Here is a 20904-nt window from a genome sequence, read left to right as displayed (position 1 = left end):
TTTTGAACATCGAATTGGCTAAGACAATTAAATTGATGCCCAATTTTTGGGAAAAATCTATGTGTGTATGCCATCTTAAGGTGTAACTCAGACATGTTAGATCATGTTCTTTGCTTTATAGATCGTAGGGACACAGTTGAGGTCTGATCTATGGCATGGACTTCTCTGTCTTATGGGCCAATGTATACACATTTTCAAAGCAGTTTTGAGGCTACATTTAGATTGTCTAACTGTAGCCTTCTTTTAAGTGCTTATGGGCATATTTATTTTCTACCAGTTTACAAATGCCCTTTAAAGCCCAACATCAGTGAAAACCTTTTTATTTTAGATTTGTACAGGGTGGGGAAAATATAGAACCCCTGTCATGTTTTGTTCCACTCTGTCTCCATTAGGGATATTTCCCTGCACTTCCTGTGGAAACAGGACATGATGGTTAATCTCGTTAGTGCAAACACAGATTTAAACAAAACATTTTTTCAGTAAAGTAGGAAAAAGTTAGAACACCTGTAAGGTTATCGTTTCTGTCTATGCCTCCTAGAAATATAATTATGTATGTGGAATGCATACCAAGGAAACAAAAAATGACTCTCTGGGCTCAAGTCCAAATATCAGAAAAAGATCAACCTGCACCAAGGACTTTGAAAAAAAAAAGGTGGACAAAAAATCTCTTATATATGTAGTTAGGCAAACAGCTTAAAAAAATCTGCTATCTCCCCAAAAAAGTAGCAACATTTTAAACTTCATACAGCTCTTTTTTAAGTATGGGTATACACTGTGCTTGAAAAAGAGCTGTATGAAACTTGAAACGACACTGATATTTATGGGGTAGTGGTAAATTCATTTCAGTACAGCGCTGCATGACGGAATAAATGTCAGTCAAAGTACCGCAGCGCTGAATACTGAAAAATGGCCTGGATGGGAAGGGGGTTTAACACCGCGGATGTCAACTGGTTAAGCTATTTGACAAACAATGTGTAAATAAAAGAGCAATTTTAACAGCCTTGTGAAATCTTTCCTTCTGTGCCTTCCTGTCCTAGAGACAACTGGTCCCTTAATCTTTTGCCCTACTGTCACAGTCAGAGAGACATAAAATGGAATAACATCTCCTTAACAGAGTCATGTAAGAGAGTCAATAAAGACATGAAGGAAGTATTTACTATTCCCCTTTCTATCCAAAACCTAAAGAAAAATAAACGTTTGGCTGGAGTTGGGCTTTAAAGGGTATGTAGACCCGAAGAATTGACTTATCTAATTTATCATATACCATTACATGTGTTTTGTTACATCTGTTCTAAAAGTGCAAAAAATACCTGTTCATCCTCCCAGAAATACAGCAAGTGGGTGATTTCTTGTAGAGTGCTGACAATGCTGCTTCTGCTTCATCAAAATACCACTGAAAACCCATGAAGTCTTATCAGCCCTGTGATACCCTGTTTACCACTGTGAAATACTGAACACAACCCCTGTGTTGGAGATAAGGAGGGAAAGAGGTGTCCTGTAGTCCTAATACACTTCCTGTTCTAGGTTGACAATGCTGATCCTCAGTGATTGAGCATTGTCACCCTAGGACAGGAAGTGTGTAACTAGCATGATCACCAGGTGAAAATAAATAGCAAAAACCTGAAAGAGAAATGCAACCATCATATCTAGGTGCTGGTAAGCTGAAACATATAAAATTTTCATTCTTGCGTTTGAAAATAATTCAAGAAAATAATTTTAGAAATAGACAAAGCACAAACTGTCAATTGTAACTCCATTTAGCCAAGTTTCATCCACACATTTGAACATTTTTATGAAAACTGAAAAAAATTTCTAAGCTTTTATGTATTATGCCTTGCTTTAGAATTGTTATAGATTGCTTTTGTTTTTTTCTCTCCCGCAGATTTACGGAAGCATATGCCAATGAAGACATGAACAAAAACCAGCACAATTTTTCTTTGATACACATCAGACAAGAGTCCAAATAAATAAATTTTTAATTATGATACATTAATTATTACAGTAAAAATTTGCATTTTCCCTTCAAAACATAAGCACCAGTCTTGATATAACATAAAGTATAAATCATATAGTGAAATATATAGCAAAATACCATGTGCAAACAGTATTTAGCACAAAACATAAATAAGTTTTTTTTTTCTGTACATATTAAATTTAATTAAACTGGGAAAGAGGTCATGCTGTTTAGCTTAAAGAAACTTTTTTTTTCTTAAAGTGAGTGTTAAAAAGTCCAGAGCAAAACATGTGACCTAACGTAAAGAACTGTATGTACATGGGTGGTTAAAAAGCTTTAAGGATTAGGAATCTTGGAAATTGGACATACTGACTAGTGCACATTTCTAACACACCGTCAATGGTTTTCTGAAAAAAGTAAGGAAAAAAAACTTGTAAATACAAAACAACCTTCAGATGCTGACAAAATTGTTGATACTGTAAAAATCATTAAATAGACCAGATACTGTAGCTTGTACTTCCCGCTCTTGTCAAATGTGTCTCGGCTGAGATGAGTGGACTGTGAAGAGGGAGGAGGTCCAGTGCAGAGAAAAGGCATCTGTTTCAACATCATGTGACTTCTGCAAAGGCGGTGATGTGGTTCTAAAGAAACAAAACCAAACAGCAATCAGAATCCCCTTCTTGTACCGTAGTTACAAAAATTATTTTAAAACTATTGATATACTAGGCAGACAATCAAGATGGCCTCAACCGTCAAGTTGAAAATATAGATTTTTCACTTATCTCCATTTGTAACTACCAGGCATAGTTTACAATGTGTGATAAATCATCGGTACTCTTGGCAGGTCTTTACTAAGTGAGCTTGAAACAATAGATCTCTGGTGGGCATTAGCGTTATATACGTCAGAAAACTGTTCAACAAAGCAGAGAAGTATTGCATTCAAACTTCAAAAATAAAAATGAAAAAATATTTAAAAACGAATATGGCATATATAATTATTTCACAAGTGATTTTGTAATGTATTGTTATTAAAAATGACCTTAACATTCACAACTGTAGCCTCTGTAATGTTCAAAATCTGTCAAACATTTTCAATCCAATATGATGACCTGGAGGCTATATGTACACAGTTGGTGTACAAAACTCCCCTTAAAATGTCACTTCCTACTTCCATGATTGGCTGACTGATTTTCCCAGAAGTCTGCATTTAGATACAAGTATAATTTTTGGCATCCCTTGCAACAGGTATTTTTTTCATTTTTTGTAACATACTCCCTAAGGGATAATTACTACTACTACTACTACATTTCCCTATTACAACACAGGAAGTCCATCAGCTGATTATAACTTTCCAGACCCTCCCATTCACACATCAGTTTGGAAAGGGCATGGTGAAACAAACAGCTTTTTCTTAAGAGCAGAAACTGGTAGGAAACTGCAACAAAGTTTGTTAAAATCCTTCCAATGTACACTGATCACCCAGAGAGGATTGTTTATTTTTTTCTTAAAAATAAATTGGAATTACTTGTTGAATTACTTTTTTAAATTTAGATACAGTAGATAATGGTTAAAACCCCTGTCAGTTGTTGGCAATTTGTGCAAACAGAGATTTCCCTTTACTTCCTGTCCTGTAGACATAACAGGAAATTAGACAAATATTTCCAAAGTCAAATAACTACCCCCTCAGATGGTTGTCACTGAAACAAGTGTCCTCATTGATGGCAAATCAAAATGTTGAACTTATCCTTGGTTACGTTATTGGCAGCAGTGGTCATCAGCACAATAAATATAAATATCGCTAGTGAGGTTTAAGGTAGGTTAAAGGCATCTTAAAAAATCTGACAGGGGTTCCAAACCTTCCACTACATAAAACTTGCCTTTAAACATCTTTCAGTGACATTTTTTTCTTTAGTGCACTGCACTTTTTACCAAATGGTGTTTATGTGTCATAACACTTCTATTCAGAAAGCTGATATCATTTAAATGACACCTTTCTTTAACTGCTCTATATATATTCAAATCAAGCACCTGCTAGTACTTTGTTACTGTGCCAAGCTCCTCAGAATTGCTGGAAATGCTGATTTTATGATTCAAAGAGCATGTTGTTATGCCCCCAATGCCAGATTTTTATCACAGAAGCCTGTGGGCATTCAGTTTTTGAGGCCCAAAGCAACACCGCTCTGCTAGAATCACCTTTGTTACTCCCCCCAGATAATAGTGATTAAGTGTAGGTTAATATGATTTTAATATGACATGGCTGTATTTCTACTGACAATGGAAAAATATGAGTGGCCAGTAACTACATATGGAAGGCTGCCCCTTCTCCCCTGTTGCTTTTAGGCACAGGCCACTGTGCCTAACGATAAATTAGGCTTTGTATGCCCTTCAATCTAGAGAGTGATGGGGAGTGTGTGTCAGACCTCTGGCAAGATGCTGATCTGCAAACTACCTGCAAGTGCTCTAAGTTTAGGGGATCTTGAGTTACTTTAGAACAGTAACAAAACTGTGAAGGAACCTCTATATGCCTGCGTCTCAATCAGTTTGGCAGCCGGGATAGATACCCGAAGACAAAATTACTTAACAAAGAACCTATAATGTTTTTTGGTCAGTTTTATTTAGATAAGTATTATTATCATTACTACTATCCAGGATTCATATAGCACCAACAGTCTATGCAGTGTTTTACAATATAAAGAGGACATATGGAGGATATTACAATACAAATCAAGACAAGAGCTTACAATCTTAAAGTTTACATGTTTTAAACAGGTGTTTAAATATATTTTGTTTACTATTTATATAATATCTTTATTTTCAAAAATAAACATTTAAAATATACATGAAGATGTATCTATGACATTAGGTTTTCTAAAGAGAAAGCAGAGCAGACGCTGTTTGCTTTCAAGCTGTCTCTCTTTAATTGAAAAGCTGCATGGAGCTATAAAGAGCAGCAACAGGGGAAGGAGCAAGAAGATGAAGGATCCATTCCTCAAAACCATGTATCTGTTTAATTTTGCTTTGTAAATACAAACATTTTTTTAGCAAATCTGTTAAGATTAGCCTTGACAATATTTGAAAGAGACCCTAGAATTCCACCTGGCTGTAAAATGTAAACATTTATATTAGAGGTTAAAAAATGTTAAGCCGTTTTTCTAACCTTTTCAAATGTTTTAAATTATTTTTATAAACTTTGTTATATTTTTATATATTATTTTTATTAAATACTTTTTACTTTACTTTTAGGGGCTTCGGTGAAATATCAGAGGTCTAAACAGACCCCTGATATTTCTGTTTTAAAATAGAAAAAGAGATTGCGGACACACAGCCCTCTCTTTCTGCAGCCCCTGTTATAAATGAACAGGAAGCCTCTCCACTGAGTGTTCCTGATTTTTCATAACTTGTGGAGATAGTATGTTTACCATGTCCACAATCATGAATGAACAGGAAGAGATGTAGATCACTCCCATTAATTTATAATTGGGGACACAGTAAACATACTTTGTCCTCAATTATTTACAAGTAGTCAGTGATCACTGATCACTGACGGCTTGTACCCGCTCTCCATCCTGACTTTGTCACAGGCGGCTGATTGAGTGGAGTGGGGAGGAAAGCTCGGACTCCTGTGATAGCTGACTCCTCCCCTGCACCGCAGGGCCTGGCCTCCTGTGACAGCTGTCTCCGCCCCACACCGCTTTCCTAATTTGTCACAGGAGGCGGTGCGGTGCAGGGGGAGAGAACCTGGCCTCTTGTGACATGCCAGCTGCTTACATCGCTTGGCCTCCTGTGACAGTTTCTCTCCTCCCTGCTGGATGCTGCGCTGCGGCAGAGGGGACACATAGCAGTGCCCAGCAGGAAGGAGGGAAACCAGGCATGCACCACAATTGCGCCCGAAAGATGGCACTTTCGTCATTTTGCCAAAAGTGCCATTTTCGCCTGATATGTTTCGGTGGGCCGAAATTTTGGTGCATGCCTAATTTATATGCAATATTTCATATACACCTCATTATATGTAAAACAATATATATTTTAGGACTGAATATAATAAAGGGAATATATACAAAACATTGTAGATTCCCTTTAAATTGGTATGTCTTATCTTTTTATGAAGTAAGATTCATTGAAGAGACCCTGTCACCAGCCACAAAATGCAGGTAAAAGCACAGTAAAAATATTTCAAAAGGTATACTTGCAGCATTTTTCCTTTCCATAAATTATTTGTATTGACTTGTAATGTGCTTCTGAACCTGCTAGAAAATTGACACTCCACAACATGCCAATTTCCTAGTACAGACTCCTCCCACCATGCTCATCATGGCCTTCTCCTCTTCTGGGATTCTCTAATTACTATCTGTGCTGGTCCAGCTCACCTGCTCCTCTCCTCATTTTTCCTCATGCATAACCTTTTATGTAACAGCCACTGTAGGAGCGAAGGGGAAAACTATAGTGTCACTTGACTGAGCTCTGAGTCTGCTGGGGCTGCTGCCATCACATCCAAAATGGCGGTGCCCAGCAGCAGTCTCAGAGCATTTAAAGGTCTGCGCATGGATGGATTTTTACAGGTAAGTAGCATGTAAAAAAATATTAAAGGAGAACTATGGGGTTAAGTCTTTTTCCCATAGTTCTCCTTAGTGTAACGGGAGGACACAAACTAGCGTCCTCCCGTCACCCTAGGCTCAGTATACCGCGAGCTGTAGCTCGCGGTATACTGAGACGCCGCAGTATACCGCGAGCTGCTGCTCGCGGTATACTGAGACACCGCAGCTGAAGTGGATCCCGACAATTGTGCCGGGATCCGCCCAGCTGCGTGACTGACAGCTGGCTCTGCCGATCTAGAGGCAGAGCCAGCTGTACCCGCCCCCTTCCCCTGTCCATTCCGCCAGTCAGCGCTGGCGGATCAGAGCAGCGAGGCGGGAATCCAGCCCCTCCCCTGTCACGGCAGAGAGCCGTGACAGGATCCAGAGGTGAGCGAACACCGGTATGTGTTCGCTCACCTCCCGATCTACTGAGCCGACCTGTGACAGTCTCACAGGCCTCAGCAAGATCATTAATCAGCAAGCCAGTGAAATACATTGTACACCCAGGGCTAACAAGTAGAATAGATGTCACAGGGGCAGAAACTGAGTTAAAAAAAATCAGGTTACAATATGTTGATTTTATTTCCAGATATATCTAGAGGTTTCAATAATGCCTATTTTATTAGCTGATTTCAATGATAAAAAACACACATTTCTAAAAGCGAGTACTAGAAAGGGTGAGTAGCTGAGCTGCCTGTAAGCTAAGACAATTTCACTGAAATATTAAAAGGATTTTCATGTTGTATTTCATTTCATGATTAATTGGCTTTGCACAACAAACAGACTCCAGAGTGCAGCATTGAAACTATTTTTATGAAAATGTCAGTTGAAAGCTGACACAATATATTAATGTTTGGTTTTGATTCCAGTTTCATCCAAGTTCATTAAATTGTACAGGACTTGATACAGAAAAAATGATGTAAAATGACAAATAGTTGTCCTGTTCTTGTGTTTTTGTCTTCTGTTTGACCTCTACGCCCATAGCTTTCGAAAATAGTGCACTATATACTGTTCTGTTTTTTAAAGGACAAATAAACCTTAAACTTGTACTGATTTACTCAAAGGGCAACTTTGCCCCAAAATGTAAAATCAGAATGTGAAATCCCCATGCCAAATAAAAAAAATATTGCCTCATTTAAGTTAATGAAAGCTCTGTCTTTTAAATAATAAATGCCTTGTGATCCTGCCAGTCCATTGTCCTTCCTGCTGCAAGGTGACAAAGCTATTAGGCCTGCAGTACATTCAGTGCAATGTCGTCACCTTGCACAAAGGCATTTTGACATATGCTGGGAAGGAGGATTATCAATGTTGGCACTGCTAATACCCCTTCCCCTTGCTGCCAGTCAGCACAAGGCACATATCTGCTGGAGTCAGGTGGAGGGATACCAGAGGGTGCTGTGAATCACTTTCTCTAGATACAGGGAACCCTCTTGGATCCCTTTCCCAACTCTTATGAAGTGAAGACCTTGGTTGCCATTACAATTACATCAATTGGAAGAGTTATGTAGGGTATACATGGGTAGATTTTCAAATGAACGTTCGTAAGAAAAAAAACATCTTTAATTATCATGACATCAGAGACTTGCCGATTGTCATTTGAAATGTCATTTGATCTTTGTTTTCATTTAATATTTGATTTTGGAATGAACGGAGTTTCCTGAATGAAAACCACATTCACTGTTAGAATTTTGTTCAATGGAGAAACATTTTCACTTTGTATTTCTCCTCTTGTCTATGTCCAGCATTTCTCCATACTGGTAATCTCATCTGTATGTGGACACTATGTTTTGGCTTTGATACACATTTGTGCTAGATTTTTGGGACATACAAGAACAATGCTGTCTATTAATGGGAAAGGTCAACTGCCTTCAGAAAATATACTGTATATATGACTTCTCCTCAGACTGAAAGGGATAGTAAGGTAGGTGTGGTACCCACAAAAAGATTACTGAAAAATGAAATGTCTGCTGGCATGCCAAAGTATATCTAAAGCCCAAACCTTTTTTAGATTTTTTTTAGAAAGTAAGGGAGAGGTAAAACCCCAACCAAGGTTTTTTTTGCCATTTGTGACAAATTGGGGAGATTTACCAGCACTTCCTGACCCATGGACACAAATGAGGAAACAGCCTTGTAGACACTTGAACAAGTATCCCAATGGAAGATTTCCTTTCTATTCCAGTGAAAATGTAGCTTTTTCCTTTAATTTCAGTTCCATTGATAATGGCCATCAGTACAAATAGAGAGGGTGAATCTCCCAAGCAGGGATACAGACAACAATAATAACTTGCCAGGTTTGCTAACCTTCCCATACCCAACCAAAAACAAAAAAATAGAAAGCTTTAGCCCTCATTTAGATGGAAGAATGAGGGTGGATAGTTTTCTGCATTCAGAGGAAGCTAAATGATGCCTCTGGATGCAGCTGCTATGGTGGCATACAAACTGGCTGATTAGCTGTGGCCAGTCTGTGTGCATCCAGAAATGCTATCTCAATGCCATCCCTGGGTGCACAGTGTCTAGGATCGGTCAGAGGCTCTATTCATGTGTAACTGCTAGAATAAGTAGTTACAGTACATGCAAAAAATGCCACCCATTGATTTGTGCAGAATGCAAATCTGCCTGCCTCCATTGCTGGCCACGACTATTTGCACACACTGTGTACATATAGCGTAAAGCTGGATTCGGGCCAGCAGACACCCCTGGCCATCCATGTGAATGTGCTCTTAGTGTTAAAGTATATAAACCTTTATAATATATCATTGTAATTAGAACTGTATTTTAGTGAGTGAAATCACATTAGATTGTGTTTGTGGTTATAGTGGCCCTGTAGAGCACACAACACAGTGGTTCTGCATTTGTATCTAAAAATAAAAAAGTAAAACGTTTTTAAACTAATGCTAATAAATGCGGATAACTCAGTTGCACATATTTTCACAAAAAGTGCTTTTGTGTGTTCAAAGTGTTCCTGTTATAAACTATAAGAGTACTAAAATTAGAGAAATGTAGACCTTATTTTTTCCAGATTATAATCTGAGTAGCGCCACACTATGCTTTCAGATCTAATTTTTCAGATATGCCCTTTTCCTACACCCCAGACTTGAAAGTATTGTTTCTTTGAATTATATCATTGATTCCCAGCTGTGCATGCACTGGAATATATTGAATATGCGCTGCCTGAATAACTGTGCAATTCTGTTTGTAGGCAAATGTTATACTAATTTAAAGCAAAAGTGTAGGCATATATAAAATACCCCTATTTAACTCTGTTATGTGTTCATTATAAAGATTTGTAAATTTATTTTTAGATTTGAAAGTTTTATTGGAGAAAACAGGTATAGGAAATTCAAGTTCTCGCCAAACTCCCCTCACAGAGAGTCAAAACGTTATTGCATATACAGCAGGTGAATGGAAGATTAGTGTTAGGGTCATGTCAGACTAAAGGGGCCCATACACCTTACAATTATCTGCAGATTTTCTGTGGTCAGATGGAAAAAGTGCAACAGATTGGCCCAGGTGGAGATTACTCCATCCACACAGTTAAGTGTAGATGGAGGAATCTGTTGCACCTTTTCCATCTGACCACAGAAAATCTGCAGATAATTGTAAGGTGTATGGTCAGCTTAACAACCCTGTGCCTGGCAACAACTTGCTAGTGGCAGGATCACTATGCATAATACAGAATGACCGTGAAATCTCACCTGCTTGCATGTGTCTCTTCCTTGCTGGGTGGATGAGTGAGGTTCTGCTCTATCAATGGTGACTTTTATTCTGCAGTCTTTTCGTCAGTGAGGGAGTAATATCTCATTCATCCAGCCAAATGTGTCCACCATGCAAGTGGGTGATTGCTTTCACTGCACATTTTAGTGACCCTGTCTCTGGAGAGCTCTCCTTATTAATCTTTATTGGATTAGGTAGCCCATACGAACATCAAACCAATAGTTTTTTGTAGGGTACATCCAGGACCCATATGGATTGGTAAAATCACAAGCGAATTAGGGCACCACAGTGGCTCACAGGTATCACACTGAGGTTCCAAGTTTCGCCAGGACACTATCTGAATGGAGATTGCATGTTCTTCCTGTGCTTGTGTGGGCTTCTTTCTACACTCCAAAGATGTTCTGGTTAATTGGCTCCTGTCTACACTGGCCCTAGTATGTGTGCATATAAGATAAGGGCCTTAGATTGTAAGTTCCCTGAGGGCAGGGACTGTTGTGGATACGGTATGCCACCGGGACCCCTCCTCTCTCCTGTAGCTGTTGGGCTCTTGGTCCATGACCAAGTGCCCGACTTTTCAGAATGGGTGATACCAAAATGACAGTCAGTCATTTTGGTGTCACCCCCTCTCATGGTGTCACCCGGAGCGAGCTGCACCCCCCGCACCTCCCTTGTGACGCCACTGGCAATAGCCCTATATTCCAACTATGCATGTACCTTGGTTATGTTCTCTGTAAGTCAGTGCAAGTTTTGTTAAATTTCAGTAAAAGTTCTTCTGGGGGTCACATATAAAAACACAATATCACACACATTACACATTAATTACGTAATACTATTTGCTGTTAGTGGCAATTTTTTTCCTCACTGTAATTTTCCATGAAAATATAATAGCCATAGAAGGATGATGGAGAATGGGGCCAGCAACCACATCATTATAGAATTTCTTCTCTTAGATTCATATCTTAAACATTCACAATCAACTATGAAAAATTGGAAGAAAGAGAAAAAAAATACCATCTGAGAAATACGAAATTTTATCTTCCAGGGGCAATGAATGCAAATTACATTTTAAATAGATGGACATAACATATCTGAGGTTTCAAGGACATTCAGTATATTATATGATGTCAGGGCTGTTTGCTTGCCCCATAAATATCACTTATTTACTTTTCATTTTCATGATTTTCATGCCATAGTAGGCAGGCTGTTTAAAGGAAACCTGCACATTTCTTATTTCCTATTTTAGTTAATACTCCTAACCTGTATTAGAATCTACAGTCTTCCAACTATTGGACCAATGTAATTTGAGGTATAAACTGACACAATTGAAGGAAAGTGAATGATGGAAGCATTCTGCACAGGCTAGCAACCTTGACTGAGATAGGCAAGAGACAATGTAATGGGGTCCCTTTAAAATATTAATATTTTCAGCAGGGCCAGCAAGAACTAAAATAGAATAACATCATATAAAATACAAAGGCACCAAGACAAGATTAAAGGATTCTGCAGGCCATCAAAACAGTAGGAAGAGACATACTCAAATACAGATTTGGCCTTATGTCCAAGCATCTTCTAATTTAGTAGAAGAAAATTGCAAACACTTTTTGGTGCCAACTTTTGCCTAAGCTTCAGCCACCTGGCATACAGTATAGCAACATGCCTCGTTCCAAAGTCCTCACTAAAGGAATATTAGACAGACTAAAAAGGTATCTCAACAGCTTCATATAATAATGAAGCCAATGTACTCTAAAACTATTATTACTAGCAAAAACCTGGCGTACAAAGATACAATTATGGTCAAAATAACAAACAAAACCCTAACAAACAGTGTTAATAAACAACCCTAATCTAATTAATCACTTGAAGCCAAACAACAAAATACTTCCATAATGGATGTCTTCCTGATGTCCTCCTAGTGCAGTTGTCCCCATAGTTTTTTTTACTTGTGTACCCCTTGGCAGTCCATTTGTATGAATCATACCCCTTGGTGGGGGTGGGGCAGAGGGTGTGGCTAAAAATTAAGCATGTAGCGTGCCGAATGGTGAGTGTGACCAAATTGCACAAACAATATGAGGGGCATAGGTGCCACTGTCTCTTTGTCAGTGGAATGGAGAAGGGAGCTGGTTTGTAGGCATGAGCCTATTCTACATGCATACGCTTTTTTACTTGTAAACATTGAAAAACCGTAAATAATTTATTTTAAAAAAGAAGGGAGCTGGGAGGCTGGAGTAGGGGGGCTTTTTTCTGGTATGCCATATTGCAGAGGTGTGTCCAGTGTTATCTTGGGGTCTCTTTGGGGTGCAGCCTGTGATACTGGATTCCCTGGATTTAGGGCTTCTCTAGGGTTTTGGGGCACTGTGGGTTTGAGGGCAGGGCATCCCTTCATGATAGGTATCTGGGACATGGAGGATGCAGGGTAAGGGTACAGTCTGGTGGCTCACCTATATATTGCAGTTCAGGGGGGTCTGCCGCTGCATTTTCAGTGCTCCATGAAAATGTAGTGGAGGCGATTTATGCTGCAGGGTGAAGCAGGTCTCACCTAATGGAGGTACCTTAATGGACTGGCGGCCAGTGTGACCCTGTGGAGAGGTGGGTTGAGCAGATTATGGTGTGACTCTGGACATACAATCTCTGTTTTCTTTGTGCCAAATTGCAGAAGACAGAATCCACTCTTAAGAGAAACAGCGGACACATTACATAGATGGGGACTGATTGCTGTGTTGGCAGCTGGAAAAATAGAATGAGTGATGAAACTGTAGCCACAGGATTACTTTGCACACCTGCACACAATTTAGTCCCTGACTCCCCACTGCCACAGCCTTTTTCTGCCATTACAAAAATATTTTAAAGTACCCCTAAATATGCTGCAATTACCCATGGGGGTTCTCATACTCCAGACATTGACAAAATACTATTGTGTGTGTGTTGATCTGACATGCAGATGTTTATACAGTATATTAAGCTTTACAACTTGATCATATTTTGTAATCCACATGTTCTTTTTTGTAATGACACTGGTGTTTGTGGCATAATGTGTATCTTTGTATCATGACCTGATCTCCATCCAGTAAAGCATGTTAAAAAATGTGGATGTATTTCTAAATGCACAGAATATTACTGGATATTGAGTTCTTATAGGTATATTAAGCATCAGAGATTGTTGATCCAGGGAATATCCGATTGCCGTATCGGATCAGGAAGGATTTATTTTCCGCTGTTGGAGCAAATTGAACCATGCTTTATAGGGTTGTTTTGCCTTCCTCTGGATCAACAGTGGGTAATTGTGGGCATAGCGTTCAGTTTAAGCTTATTTTTGTTCATATCTCTATAGGTTGAACTCGATGGACATGTGTCTTTTTTCAGCCTGACTAACTATGTAACTATGTATCTGCACTGCCTTTCAAATTCTGTTGATGCAGAATGAGGACCAGTGTGTGACTAATATTTGTCTGGAACACTAGGGGGGTTATTCACAAAGCTGCCCGAAGGCAGCCGAGTGAATAACCGAGCCGAAGCCGAAGTGAATAACCGAGCCAAAGTGAAGTGAGCCGAACTACGTTCGGCTATTGACTACCGCTCAGTACAGCTGATTACAGCCGTACATCAGCTGCCTTCGGCTGCACTTCAGTCAGCTGAACATGCCGATCCAACAACATTCACACAGGGTGAATGGCCGAATGCCGCTGAGCAGCATTTGGCTTGGCTATCCTGCTGGGTATCTACATGGTATTGAGCAGAATAGAAAATCAATGAAAACAGTAAAAAAAAAAAAAAAAGTTGATTAAAAGTTGAAAAAAAAATAGTAACATTTAAAAGTAAAGATTAAAAAAAAAAAAATATATAATAAAAAAAAACAATGGGGCAAAGCTAGCAGTGACAGCTAGCTCCGCCCATCTGTTTCTTTTGTCAGCCACCTGCTAGAATCTTCTAGCAGGTCCCGGCCAATGAATAGCAACAGGGCAGAGCCAGCTGTGACATCATGGCCAGCTCCGCCCAGTTGTTATTGTTTAATGACAGTTCAGCATCCCCAGGTTATTTGGGAACGCTGATCTGTCATTACAACTGGGCTATAGTTGTGAATAGCGAACAGCCTGTACAGCAGCCCTTCTTTTCGACTGAACCGAAGGGCCTCTCAACCGAAGCGAGCCGAATGATCAGCCGAAGCTACGGCTGGATCCTTTAGCAGCTTTGTGAATGACCCTTTAGGCCTAGAAAAAAATTATCTTTAACCATTTATATTAGAACAAAATCTATGATATAGCCTCACCATCGATAACATGCTCATGCTACTTGTTGTATCTAAGTTTGGATTGTTCCACTTGTTTTCTTTTTGTATATTTTTCTTTCTATATGTGCTTTTAAAAATGCTTCTCAATAAAATTTGAATATTAAAAAAAAATATCTCTGTAATAGTGTACACACAGAATATAGTTTGCATCTGGTGCAGATCTTTGATGACCTGATGAAACTTTTTGCATGCAACATGAACATTTTAGCCCCATTTTCCCAATATCAGCACTCATTTCTGGCAAGTGGAATATATTGTAAACTGTGTTTTTACATTTCTCAATTATCCTTAGTGTATTTGATTTGCCAGTTCAGTTCTCATATATGTGGGATCAACTGTCAGATCATCCATAATCAACTCTTATGTAGTTTCCAAACTCTTCTACTGTTGGAGAATATTAATTGTTTGCCTTTGGTCAGTCATTTAGTATGCCAGTTTTCAGTGCTAAAAACTGACGGAGATTAGCTGTTTGATCATTCATTTGTCTCATTTATTTATCTGAATTGGAAAAGCTGGAGATAATTAAATACATAGCAGCCTACTTAGGATTTTAGCAACTGCAATTATGTAATCAAGTCACTACAATGTCATAGTTTTGTAGACATAGCATCATACTTTATAACCTAGCTGGGACAGATGCAAAAGTATTTTTCTTATTACTGTATTATGATTATTTCCAAGTGAACTAATCTGACTTGTTGATGGAAATGTTCATATCCTAATACAAGTGTATACAGTTCACTTAGGCACAGTTCTTGTTTGGTAGCATCAGCATGAACTGTCACATCTTTATCACAGTGTGCTTAATGTTCCAGCATGATCAGTGAGCTTCCATAGGAATCTCAACAGAATAATGTATTTGAAAAGATGAACAATCTTTTCAAATACATTATTCTGTTGAGATTCCTATGGAAGTCATTTTCTTTCTTTAATAAGTCTGTCAGATGTGATAACATTTCCACAAATGTAAAGTGGATTTTTCCAAATAGTTGGCCATTCCAGTTTAGACCTGTTCATGAGTGGCTGTATGTGATAGATTTTGGAAATGTTACCTCGTACTAAGATTTCAGATGGCTATAAACCTTAAAGATTGTTTGCACGCAAATCGATAGGTAGTTTCCTACTAAAAGAGTTAACTAGCAGTTAAAAAAGAAACCTTGTAAATACCTTTATTTTCTGCCTTTCTCACAGGTCATGTGACCTTCTCAATTTACTGTTCTCTAAATGGCCAAAGCAGTGGGCAGAACTAAGCCAGCATGGCACTGTGCTGTGTAAACACATTCCTCTATTATTGGCAGCAAGGCTGTGAAGTTACTGTCAATTCAAGCTCTTATCTGTCTCATTAGGCAGTGCTGTTGGTGAAGTAAACAGCTGGGAGCCTAAAGGACATAGTTAGCATTAGATACGGCTTTGTTCTTAGACTGTCTGAAGCATTTGCACAAAGTAGTGGTAATGTCGCAGAGGACAGATGAGACTGCAGATTGTTGCCACTACCAACAAGGAAAAAGAGGTCAGTGCCAGGATCAAAAGGTATTTCCATTAGGGAAAGGCACACAATGTAAAAAAAAGAATTGTGCAGGCCGATAGTTTTATTATTTGGGTTAACCGACACTTTAAAGCCCATTTCCACCTTTGTAAGTGATTAGGATTTATTGTAGTAATGTAGAGACGCAGTGATGATGTACAGTATATGTGAGCACATTTTCATGACTCACATTGCTGGCTTTTTATATTTTTGATGGATTTTTTTAGTAGGCTTGAGTCCTACAAATTGAATATTTTCTCCATAGGAAGCTCAGTCTGACACTGGGGTCGGATTGTAAAGCAGCTGACCCCCTCCCTGTGAGACATTGTAACAAGATCACTACACACTGGCTTTGCCTTTCCAGGTCACAATACACTGTCCAGTGGGGTTGCCACTATAAATACTAATGAATAGGGGGAGAGAGCTCAGAGAGAGAGAGTGTTCATTTACACAAACAGCTTGTAGAGCACAGAGGCCGCCATTTCAAAAGGAGCCATGAGATGAAGAGGACAAAAACAAATTTATTTTTAGTTATTCGCATTGATTTAAAGTCATATTTGTTTAGATATTTTAAATATGACTTTCAGTTTGTAGTCATGTTCTTCCTTACTTTTGTCAAAAATATTTCTGGCTTTATACGCAGCAATCTTTGGGCAATTTCAATCACTTTCAATGAGCTTCAATTGTAAAAAATGGTCAGTTTGAGCAAGTCAGGCTACCACCAACAGTTTACATCTAAGCAGTGAAAGAGTTTAAAGTGTTTCACAGTAGGTTGCTTTGATCTGTTCAACTGTTTTGTTATCAAAAGCTGATAAAAAGTAGTGCAAGTTGCTTTTACATTGTTGTGTGTATGGCCAGCATAAGAGTTTAAAGAGATCATCCATAGAACTGTATAATAATATAAGTTCAGTAAATGTTTCATATTATTTCTGCAGCTACAGATGAAATGCCAACACAACATTTTTGGTCCAATAGTGGTAGCCTACATACATCTCTTCTGACAGGTTTACATGTAAGGCCCCGTTCACATTGAAGGATTTATCACGCGGTAATTCCCGCGATATCGCGGCAATTTACCGCGCGATATCGCTCTCCAATGCTTCTCAATGGGGCAAAGGGTCCTGCTGTCGCGGGTCGTGCGTCGCTACAGCAGGACCTTTTTGGAGCGGATTTAACCGCGATTCAAGCTCGCTCAATGCAAGCATTTGCGCGATATTGCGCAACAAATTGCGCGATATTGCGCAACAAATTGCGCGATATCGCGCAACAAATTGCGCGATATCGCGCAACAAATTGCGCGATATCGCGCAACAAATTGCGCGATATCGCGCACAATGCAAATCGCGCGACAAATGCACGATTTGCGAATCACGCAGTGTGAATGGGGTCTAATTAATCAGTTTAATACAAATGATAATTACTTTACCTACACTGTGAACAGTCAATTCATAACCCATGTTAGTTCATGGTGGATAATGTTTGATATTTGTAAAATTGCAATTCATAAAAAGTAAAAGGTTAAATAAATCAACTGAATGTTCCAATCAGGCGTTATTGTTATATTTACTCATAGGCAGTTTCAAAGGAACATTAGACCTGATTCACACCTAGGTGACAGCGTTTTCACACATAGAAACACGCTTTTTTTTTTTTGCTCGTTTTTGTGCAATTTTACACGTGTGCATTTAGTCACTAGTTTTTATGAGCAGATTATGACACATTGGTAAAAATGCGCAAAACCAATTGCAATGCACATTTACAGCCGTTTTGTATTGACTCTATTGAGACAAAGATCTGTGGTCTGCTAAAAAGAAGCTCATGTACTTTTTCCAGCGACAGGCGTTTTGCTTATTGCCACAAAATGCTCAGGTGTAAACAGGGGCCATAAGAAGGAATGGGATTTTGGGGGGGAAGCTTTTTGTCACGCTGAATCAGCTGCAACATTACACTCAGTGTGAACCAGGCCTTACAGTGTAATTCCACTTGCAATTACACTTTTTTAACCATAGGATTTAATTGCTGTGTACATGGGCAAGCACAAGGGAGGTCATTCTGACAGGAAACTGTGCTGCTCTGAGCAGACTCACAGTCAAGATCTCAACTGATATACGTTTTTGCTGTCTGGATCCCGCTGGAGGGATCAACTCTCTCTATTTGTCTTGGTGGCCATTGTCACTATGACGAAAAGCAATGAGAACCCGAAATCTTTGCAGTTATTACTGTAACAGAAGGTTAAATAACATATTTTATTGGGGACTGCTGTCTAGGAGGGGATTTCTTCTCATGTTGGATAGATTTCTACTCACTTCCTATTTTGTCTCCAGGACAGGAAGAGAAAGATAATTTCCCCTCCAGGACATAGGGGATTAATAAACCTGACACTAGTTCTAACCATCACCTACTATATTTGGAACTTTAGATACATGGTAATGTTCCAATATTTAATTTGGGAAGCACAGTTGTAATTGCAATGGTTCATTTAATTAACAAAACACATTATGGGCAACAATTTACTTAAATGGTCATGCTAATTTTAACATATTGAATAGGAAAAAGAGAACATTGCAAATAAGCTCAAAAGGTAAGGAAAATTGAAAGTGGAGCAATCAAGTGAGACACAAAGAAGAGGAGAAAAGGAGGTGCATTTTGTCAAAGTAAGACTTGCACCCTTATTAAAGCCCATTTCCAGGATAAAACTTTGCCCCCTTCTAGACATGTGCACCAGCAAACAAATTGTTTAGGTTAATTTCGTTTTGATTCGGATTTTGCATTATTTTGTTTTTCGGATTCGGGTCTGAAATTAAATTAGTTTCGGAATTTGGATTCGGACGAAATTCGTTAGCGGTAGTCCGGTCGAAATTTTGCTTTTGGACGAAATTTCGTTACAGCAAAATTAATTGTTTTTTCACAGTCTGCAGAAGATAACAAAAAAAAAAGCGTGAGGTTCCCCTCAATTCCCAATTCATACCAGACCCTTTAGGTCTGGTAGGAATGTTAGGAGGGACCCTCCCCCTAGTTAAAACAAAAAAAAAAAGTGTGTGGGGTTAAGGGGGAACCTCAGCCCACATAAATGGGGGGAAAAAACTTAGCTGTCCAATGCTACATAGCATTCGGGAACTCCCCAATGCTATTCGCGAGTTTCCGAATGCTATTCGGGTCTGTGAGCCGAGGTGTCATATGAAAAGCATTATAACACCTCGGCTCACAGACCTGAATGGCATGCGGAAACTCACAAATAGCATTCGGGAGTTCTCGATTGCTATGTAGCATTTGACAGCTGAGAATGTCAAATGGGCGGAACGAGCCGTGACGTCACGGCTCGCTCCTCCCATCTGTTTACTTTCAGGCTAAATGTAATTTTGAGTTTTCATCGGGATCGTACGGTCGTCGTACGGCGAAACGTTTTTATTTCGGCGGGTTGGTGGGGGTCGTGCATCGTGATTGACTCTGGATTACATCGATGTAGCCATTTTTTTTAATCAAAGGAATAGTCAAAGATTGACTCTGTTTTTCTTTCAACTAAAGGATTTTATCAAAAGTCTGGACTTTTTACGACTATTTGATTTAACCCTTTAGTGAATGGGTAGGGGTACAAGTACCCCTTACTCATTCACAAGTGGGGGATCTGGGTGCCCCCTTATTTAAAGGGGTACCCCAATGCAAATAAGCCCCCTTGCCCACAGGCCCCCACAACCTCCGGGTCAGGGTTGTGGGGAAGAGGCCCTTGTCCCCATTGGGATGGGGACACCCTCCCAATCCCGAGGGCACGTGGCCTGGTAAGGTGCAGGGAGAGGGGGGCACTCAATCGTCCCCCCCTTTCCTGCCCTGCCGGGCCAGTGCTCAGAACAAGGGTCTGGTAGGACTGTTAGGGGGGACCCCACATTTTCCCCCCACGCATGTTTTTTTTGTTTTAACTTTGGGGGTCCCTCCTACCAGACCTAAAGGGTCTGGTATGAATTGTGGGGGAACCTCACGCTTTTTTTTTCATCTTCTGCAGACTGTGAAAACATAAAAAATAAACTTTTTTTTCTATTGTCAATTTGCTGCAACTAAATGTCGTCCCAAAAACGAAATTTCGAGCGGACTACCGGACTAACGAATTTCGGGAAATCGGGAATTCGGATTCATTTGCATTCGTTATAACTGTAATTCGGAATTCGGACACATCCGAATTTGCAAAATTTCGTCCGAATTTTGTTTCGGAACGAAACAAATCGCACATGTCTACAGCCCCTTCCACAGCTCCATCCCATCCCTTCTTAACCCATCCCTGCCAGTAAAAAACAAACCCTATCTAAATGCCTATTTTTACTTATCAAAAGCTGTGGTCACATGATCCTCCTGTACAGAGTCTTCTCTCTTCCTTAGGGGTCTATTCACGAAGCTGCCGAAAGGATCTGGCCGTAGCTTCGGCCGATCCATCGGCTAGCTTCGGCCCCAGGACTCACAATAGCCCATACAGCTCCCGATCATGGCCGAGCGGCTCAGTCGAGCCGAAGGCATATGCATCGGCTCGGCTGAGCCGTGCTGAAAGCCGAAGCTGGCCGAGCAGCCGGCCATTGGCCGGCCGACAGCCTGCTTCTGACAGATGGGCGGAGCCAGCTATGATCTTGCAGCTGGCTCCGGCCACTTTCAGAGAGATCAGCGTCCCTGGTTACCTGCTAACCAGGGACACTGATCTCCAAACAGGTAACTCTCCCTGGCGCCCCGGGAGTCTCCTGCTCCCGGCCGCCAAGGAGAGAAGCACTGCTATGTCTTTTTTTTCTTTATTCTGACACGAGCGAAGTCAGAATAGAAAAAAAAAAAAAATTCCAATTGAAAAGCATTGGGACATTACTATTGGCTATTTCAA

This window comes from Nanorana parkeri, unplaced genomic scaffold (assembly GCF_000935625.1).
Source record: "Nanorana parkeri isolate BGI_ZX_2015 unplaced genomic scaffold, ASM93562v1 scaffold2272, whole genome shotgun sequence".
In the NCBI taxonomy this organism is placed as follows: domain Eukaryota; kingdom Metazoa; phylum Chordata; class Amphibia; order Anura; family Dicroglossidae; genus Nanorana; species Nanorana parkeri.
The sequence above is the reverse complement of the archived record's forward strand: the minus strand, read 5'-3'. Positions refer to the sequence as shown.